Source organism: Zea mays, chromosome 9, assembly GCF_902167145.1.
Source record: "Zea mays cultivar B73 chromosome 9, Zm-B73-REFERENCE-NAM-5.0, whole genome shotgun sequence".
In the NCBI taxonomy this organism is placed as follows: Eukaryota; Viridiplantae; Streptophyta; class Magnoliopsida; order Poales; family Poaceae; genus Zea; species Zea mays.
The window spans coordinates 156,960,091-156,968,932 of record NC_050104.1 but is presented as its reverse complement, the minus strand read 5'-3'; positions in this window follow the sequence as shown (position 1 = coordinate 156,968,932).

The window sequence follows — 8,842 nt, the reverse complement described above, 5'->3', positions numbered from 1 at the left end:
AACAACCGGAGCCGTTCGATTTTTTTTAACTGCTGGCATCTTTCATTTTACCATGATTTCTCCAGCAAGACTCTAGAGAACAGGGAATTATTAAACGGCAGATACCTAATTTTTGTTTTATTTCTAGACGTAAAACATTGTCCATCTAATCTAGATCCAACGATCAAGGATCAAACGATAAACGCCTGCCTAGCTACGAAGTGATCTGAAGCGCTTGGCGTGGTCTTCCAACCATGCCTGCTTCCTCGTCCTCGTCACGACATGTTCGACTGGCGTGAGGCCGAGAGGTCCTGTGGGTATATCGTCTGATCAGGCAGCGCCGACTTCTCCATCTCCTCCAGCATCTGGCGGAACTCCTTCCTTGACTTCTCCATCTCATCAGGCAGCGCCGACTTCTCCGTCTCGGCAGCAACTGCACGCTGGACCGCGGGTGCTGCTGCTTCGCTGCTGCTGGTGCCTCGGCCGGTGGCAGGTTCTTGCTAGGACGAACTGCCGGAGGGATCGGGTTCTTGGCGGCTGCGCCTGCGCGCTGCTGCTGCTTCGAATTCGCTGCTGCTGGTGCCTCGGCCGGTGGCAGGTTCTTGCTAGGACGAACTGCCGGAGGGATCGGGTTCTTGGCGGCTGCGCCTGCGCGCTGCTGCTGCTTCGTATTCGCTGCTGGTGCGGCGATCCGAGTCCGATCCGCAGCCTCCGTTGCTGCCTTGGGTTGCGACGACGTCTCCCTCTTTGGTGCTGTCGACGGCACAACTGCAGGAGCCCCTGATCGTCGTGACGCTAGCGCTGGCGCGCAGTTCTTCTTGTCGGCGGCGGAGGGGCCAGCGGAACGGAGACGGGGCAAGAGCTTGGCTCTCTTAAGAAGACCTTGGGTGGCGAGGAACTCCTTGTCCATCCGGACCCACAGTGCCGACGACACAGCGTCGACGTCGCGCTCGCGGCCACGCTTGTGAGACGACGGAGAAGTAGACATCTCGATCGGCACCGACACGGCGACACGGTGCGTCTCTCGCCGCCGCGCCGGTCGACAAACGAGGGGGCGACGCCCAAGCCTAGCTAGCGCGTGGATACTCGTGGATAGATTGCTGGGTGGCTGTAGAGAACTGGGAGTATTTTTGTCACCAAGGCCCAGAAGACAGTGCCACTGGAGATCGACGACCAGGCTGCAGCCAAAGCGCAGAGAAGCAAACGCACCAAGAAGCCCAATGCCAAATACGTTGGAGGCCCATGGGTGAACTAGGTCTATTACTGTAGCACATAAATACTTGTCTGTAATAAGTGAACGGCAGACTGGAACGTACCTGTTGGCGGCGGCTGGCTTGTTGCCTGTCCGGATCCTCGTACGCCTGTGTTGAACCCTGATCGGAGTAAAATCCTACCACCACCAATTGATCCAAAAGCAGATTCCAGTCTCTGTGATTGTGTTGCTAACATCTGGTATCAGAGGCAAATCTGGATCCGCCCCACGGATACCGGACGAGGTTGCAGACCAAGGGAGAAGAGATGGCGCCACCGAAAGGAGATGACCCGATGTCTCAGATCCTTGCTCGGATTGAGGAAGGCAACCGGGAGACCCATCGAAGGATGGAGGAGATGAAGGTGTCAATGAGTGGGATGGAAACGACGGTGCGAAGTGTGCTGATGGAGCAAGGTGAATTCCAGAAGTGGCGCCCGGAAGTGGAGCACAAGGTGTCGCAGATCGGGGAGGCGCTCGCGGCGATTCAAGCCAAGGTGGATCAATTCGTACCTCCGACTGCGCGCGAGCATCATCAGGCGGATGGTGCATCGGGAGCCGCTCATCGTGGTTTTTCCTCCACAGAGGCGATGCACGGGCAAACAGGCCACCGCAAGGATGAACCATACCGGAGACCGGGTGCCAGGACCGATGAGGTCCGAACACCCCCTCCGGTCAAAGGTACGGTTCCAAGCAATACTCCACATCAGTTTCGCTGGGAATCGGAAGGGCGTCAGTCTATGGGGGAGTGGTCTCAAGGGTCTGGTCTAGGGTCTGTAGGACCTAGCATGAATTTTCCTTTGTTTGATGGTTCAAACCCTAAGCTCTGGAAGCATAGAAGTGAGACCTATTTCGAATTTTATCTGGTGCCTAGGGAGCGATGGATTAGGATGTCGATCATGTACTTTGAAGGTCCTGCCGTGTTCTGGGTTCAGTCCATGGAAGATAAAATCAGGGAGATGAACTGGGAGGAGTTTTGTACCCACTTAGTCACACGTTTCGGGAGGGATCAACATAATCTGCTGATAAGACAATTCTATCACATTAAACAGATCACCTCTGTAGTGGACTATGTAGAGCAGTTTGATATCTTAATGCACCAGCTTTTAGCACACGAAAATCAGCTTACATCTTCCATGATCACTGCTAGATTCATTGATGGGCTTAAGGATGAGATTAAATCTGTAATTCTTATTCAGCGTCCGTCAGACTTGGATACTGCTTGCTCCCTTGCTCTATTGCAGGAGGATGTGCTGATCTGCACTGGAAGCAAGGAGAGTCGGAGGATGGAGGGTGGAGGATTTTCCAAACCAACCGGAAGATTCAGTCCGGTGCCGGGATCTAATTCAAATGTAAACGGTGGTCGGAATGCTCAATCCACAAATGACCGCCGAGGTGGGACCACCATGAACCCGAGAACAGATGACGGTAAATTGTCGGCACTGAAGGCCTACAGGAGGGCTAAGGGTCTGTGCTTCAAGTGTGGGGAAAGGTGGAGTCAGAGTCATCGGTGTTCTGCCAATGTCCCATTACATGTGGTGGAGGAGATGTGGGCTATGGCACAGGCAACTGAAGAAAGTGACGGCAATGAGGAGTTGGAAAATACTTATGAAAACGAGGAGGACGCAGAGATTCTAGCCATATCTGCAGCAGCGGTTAGTGGAGGCGAAGGCAATCGAACAATTCGGCTGCTAGCATCTGTTTGTGGACAGCAGGTGTTAATTCTAGTGGACTCAGGTAGCTCTGGAAGTTTCGTGAGCAACAAGCTAATGGGAACAATATCACCGGTGCAAAAATTACCAAGGCCAATTCGGGTGAAGGTAGCAGATGGAAGGATATTGTGGAGTAAGCATTGGGTTCCTAATTGCAAGTGGCTCTGTGGGGGAATAACATTTCACATGGATTTGAAGGTGTTGCCACTCAGTGGATACGACATGATATTGGGAATGGACTGGTTAGAAGGATACAGTCCTATGGCTGTGCATTGGGCTGACAAATGGATGAAGTTTTTACATAATGGAAAGGAAGTTCTTCTGCAAGGACTCAAACCTCAACTGGGAAGTTGCAGGCAGCTATCAAGTACACAACTTAGAGGGTTGGTCAAACGGGACGCTGTGGAACAGCTGCTGGAAATCCGAGTGGCAACCCAGACTGATAATTCAGGAATACCCCCGGTGATTGAACAACTGGTGGGTCGTTATCAGGACCTGTTCCAGAAACCAAAGGCATTGCCACCTAAAAGGTCCATCGATCACTCTATCCCTCTAATACCAGGTGCACTTCCATTTTGGTTGAGGCCCTATCGGTATACCCCACAGCAAAAGTCTGAAATCGAGAAACAGGTGAAGGAGATGTTAGAGAACGGAATCATTCAGCCCAGTTCAAGCCCGTTTGCCTCCCCTGTCCTCCTGGTCAAGAAGAAAGACGGAGAATGGCGAATGTGTGTGGATTATCGACGGTTAAACACCTATACCGTCAAGAATCGGTACCCGATGCCATTATTTGATGAAATCACGGATGAGCTAAGTGGGTCAACCATTTTTACCAAGCTAGATCATCGATCTGGGTACCACCAGATACGCATCAAAGAGGGTGAGGAATATAAAACGGCATTTCAAACACACCACGGGCACTTTGAATACAGGGTAATGCCATTTGGTCTAACAGGGGCACCAGCTACCTTTCAGGATTTTATGAGCAAAGTATTGTCTACTTTGTTGAGGAAATGTGTGGTGGTCTTTCTTGATGATGTGCTGGTGTATAGCCGAGGTTTGGAAGAGCATGTGGAGCATCTGGAACAGGTTTTTAAATTGCTGAGACAACATCAATTGAAATTGAAGTTATCTAAATGCTTGTTCGGACAGGAGAAACTAGAATTTCTGGGCCATGTTATCAGCTCAACAGGAGTGGCAACCGATCCGAACAAGGTAAAGATCATATTGGAATGGCCACGACCCACCTGTGTCAAGGATGTGCGCAGCTTCCTAGGAATGACAGGATATTATAGGAAGTTTGTGGCTCAATTTGGAATCATCAGCAAGCCTCTGACAAATTTATTAAAAAAAGATACCGTCTTCCTTTGGGATGATCAAGCCCAGAGATCATTCGATACATTGAAGATGGCACTTTCCCAGGCACCAGTGTTAGCCTTGCCAGATTTTACCAATACATTCACTATTGAAACTGATGCCAGTGGACTCGGAATTGGAGCTGTGTTACAACAGCAGGGACATCCCATTGCTTATATTAGCAAAGCACTAGGTCCTAAGAATTTGGGCTTGTCGACCTACGAGAAAGAATGTTTGGCTATTCTATTTGCTGTTGAGCATTGGCGACCGTATCTCTAGAACGGTGAATTTGTGATCAAAACAGACCAAAAGAGCTTGACTCACTTGGATGACCAACGGATATCTACTCCGCTTCAACAAAAGGCCCTCACCAAACTGCTGGGCTTGCAGTTCCGAATTGTGTACAAGAAAGGAGTGGAAAATAAGGTAGCCGACGCTCTATCTCGTCGTCCGAACTTTACAGAAGATGAACCATATGCACAGTTGCATAGCATATCAGTATCGACAGTGGTACCTAGATGGCTAGAAGAAGTGAGGGCGGGGTATGATGCTGATGAAAATGCCACAAACTTATTAAGACGAATGACTGCTGGGGAGGCTGTGGGAGACTTCACCTACAAAGGAGGGATCATAATGTACAAGGATCGGGTGTGGCTGGGTGCAAACCAATCTATGCAACATAAAGTGATGGCTGCATTACATGACAGCGCAGTGGGTGGTCACTCGGGATTTCCAGTTACATACAGACGCATAAAGGCTCATTTCAGCTGGCCAGGAATGAAACAAGCAGTGATGACCTTTGTCCAAACCTGTCTAATCTGCCAGTAGGCCAAGGCGGAAAGAGGTCGCTATCCTGGTTTATTGATGCCATTACCTATACCAGAGCAGGCATGGCAGGTAGTAAGTCTGGATTTTATATCTGGTTTACCTATTTCTCATCACTACAATTGTATCATGGTAGTGGTTGATAAATTTTCAAAATATGCCCATTTTCTAGCTTTGGCCCACCCATTTTCTGCTCTGTCAGTGGCCAAGCTATATCTGAAGGAGGTCTATCGTTTGCATGGTTTACCATCCTCTATCATCTCAGATCGAGACCCTGTTTTTACCAGCAAGTTGTGGCGTGAACTATTCACTTTGGCAGGCACCAAATTGTGTATGAGCAGTGCTTACCACCCGCAGTCTGATGGACAGACGGAACGGGTGAACCAGTGTCTGGAGACTTATCTGCGGTGCTTTGTGCAATCCTGTCCCCGACAATGGTATTCCTGGATATCCCTAGCAGAATTCTGGTATAATACATGTTATCACACCGCGCTGGGAAAATCACCGTTTGAAGTTCTTTATGGTCATACTCCTTCACAGCTTGGACTGATATCAGCTGACCAATGTTCAGTACCAGATCTGCAGGATTTGCTCCAAACCAGGCAGCAAGCAATGCAGCAAGTGAAAATGCACTTACAGAGAGCCCAGGATCGCATGAAGAAGCAGGCTGATAAGAAACGAGTGGAGAGAAACTTTGAAGTGGGAGATTGGGTGTTTCTGAAGCTCCAACCATACTGCCAACAATCAGTCACGGCAAGAATGAACCACAAGTTGTCCTTTCGGTATTTTGGACCTTATGAGGTTGTGAAGAAGGTTAACCAGGTGGCATACGAGTTGCAACTTCCGCCAGGCAGCGCCATCCACCCCGTGTTTCATGTATCACAACTGAAACCTGTGTTAGGCAAACATGTTCCTTTATGTGCGGAGTTACCTGATATGTCACATGAGCTACAGGTACCTGAACAGGTGATTGATTCACGGCTAACCAAGAAGGGCTCCAAGGTGATATCGCAGGTACTAGTGAAATGGTCAGAATGGCCAGAATCACTTGCTACATGGGAGGATGAAGAAGCTATCAAGCAAGCGTTCCCGTACGCTCCAGCTTGGGGTCAAGCTGTTTCTAAAGGGGGAAGGAATGTCACCAAGGCCCAGAAGACAGTGCCACTGGAGATCGACGACCAGGCTGCAGCCAAAGCGCAGAGAAGCAAACGCACCAAGAAGCCCAATGCCAAATACGTTGGAGGCCCATGGGTGAACTAGGTCTATTACTGTAGCACATAAATACTTGTCTGTAATAAGTGAACGGCAGACTGGAACGTACCTGTTGGCGGCGGCTGGCTTGTTGCCTGTCCGGATCCTCATACGCCTGTGTTGAACCCTGATCGGAGTAAAATCCTACCACCACCAATTGATCCAAAAGCAGATTCCAGTCTCTGTGATTGTGTTGCTAACAATTTTATAGTGGGCAACTACTGTGATGCAAGCAACTCCTGTTTGCAAGCGTGCAAGCGACAATCCCTGAGCCTTGGATTCATGACGTAGGGTAGTTTATATTTTAACACATAAACCCCCACAAGATATTATTGTTTCCTAAATAACCCCCTAAAAATCCTTTGCCGTTGGAAGGCTTCTCAGATCGGATTGACCTGACGTCCAACGAGGCCCATAAAAACCCTTCACTCGTTCCCAGATCGTTTGAAAGAATATTAATTTCTGCGGCAGATAGCATCGTCGGGTGAAGATCAATTCCATGCGCCCTCTTCATGCCTGATCTGCCCGAGGCGACGCAAGGCTCCGGTGAGCAGCAAGATCCCACCGTCCAGTCTGTGCATAATTTGTTTTTGTCTTTGCCCACCGGCGCCGCCATGCAAGAATTCAATGCACAGGCCCTACTCGACGCCACGCAATACTCCAGCAAGAAGCTCCTACCTGATGCAATGCAACACGGCCGTTACCAGCCCTTGCACGACGACAGCGTTAAACATGTAGATCAGACGCACGACGACAGCGTTAAACATGTAGATCATACGACTATGGCAGGACCACCGCAGTGGCATTGCATCACCGCTCATAGGGCCATAGCAGGGCAATCAGAGACTGCAGATGAATTCACGGATCAGCCCGACGATGATGACATGTTCCCTCTGCCTTTTTTGCCGCACGACGTCATCTCTATAGAAGAAGTAGACGTTCGTGGGTTTTTGAATTACAGTTTAGAGGATCGATCTTCACCGGATCGCCAACCAGACGACATAGAGCAAGGTAACTGTTAAGACCTTTAATTTATCATCCAGCGCAATCGCACGGATGTGTGCAATGATATGATTTGATGTGTATGATTTAGTAGGTAAAAATGCAACCCCTGACACGAGTCATGCATTTACGACACTGAAGAAGAAGAAAGTTGTTCTTAAGGTGACATAATTTTGTATCCCGATTTCATACATTTAGAAATTGGTCTCATTGCGTCGTCCTAATATTATCCAATTTTTTAGAAAGGGATGTTATTTGATGATGTGGATATTGCACAAGACTTTTACAAGGAATACGCACATAATATTGGTTTTTCTGTTCGTATCGGGCAACAAAGATATAATGAGAAAGGAGTGGTTCTGTGGAAGCGGTTCTTGTGCGCAAGAGAAGGATATTATGTTAAGAAAACTAAACCCAATGATCCTTCTGATGAAATGCGCAGAACTAGAGAGACTAGATGTGGATGTCAAGCTTATATTTATGTCAAACGTACTAGGGAAGGCAAGTACGAAATTGCAGCACTACACGAGGGACATAACCATGCCTTTGTCACACCCAGCAAACGACATTTGTTGCGTTCGAACCGTCGTGTCAGTCAGAAGGCAAAAACAACACTCTTTAACTGTCATAAGGCAAGCATTGGAACATCACAGGCATACAGACTACTTCAGGTAGGAGTGGGGGTTTTTGAATATGTAGGTTGCACAAAAAAAGATCTGCAGAACTACTACAGTGATTTTAGGAACAAAATAAAAGACGCGGATGCTCAGATGTTTATTGACAACTTGCAAGCCCTAAAGCAATTGGACCCCTGTTTTTTCTTTGAATATGAAGTGAATGATGGTCGACTGTCTCGAGTGTTTTGGGCCGATACAACCAGTCGGAAGAATTATGTTCATTTTGGTGATGTGTTGTCTTTTGATACCACTTACAGCACAAACCAGTATGACATGAAGTTTGCACCTTTTACTGGGGTCAATCATCACATGCGTTCCATTTTCTTGGGTGTTGCATTCTTAGCTGATGAAAAGATTGAGAGCTATGTTTGGTTGTTTCAAACCTTTCTACAAGCTATGGGAGGAAAGGCTCCAGCATTTATTGTGACAGATGAGGATGCTAGTATGAGGGCTGCCATCACCATTGTTTTTCCAGACACCATACACAGGTTGTGCATGTGGCACATTATGAAAAAATTGCCTGAGAAAATTGATGCACGTCTTCTAAAGGATAACGAGTTTAGGAAAATGGTAAACTCATGTGTATGGGGATCAGAAAACCAAATGGAGTTTGAGAGCAGATGGCAAGCTTGGGTAACAAAATATCAGTTGGAGAAAAACGAATGGTTGGTTGGGAGGTATCAAATCCGTGAGGCATGGATACCGGCATATTTTAGAGAAATTTGGCTTGGGGGCATTCTGCGAACGACGTCAAGGTCAGAGAGTGCAAATTCATTTTTCAACCGTTTCAT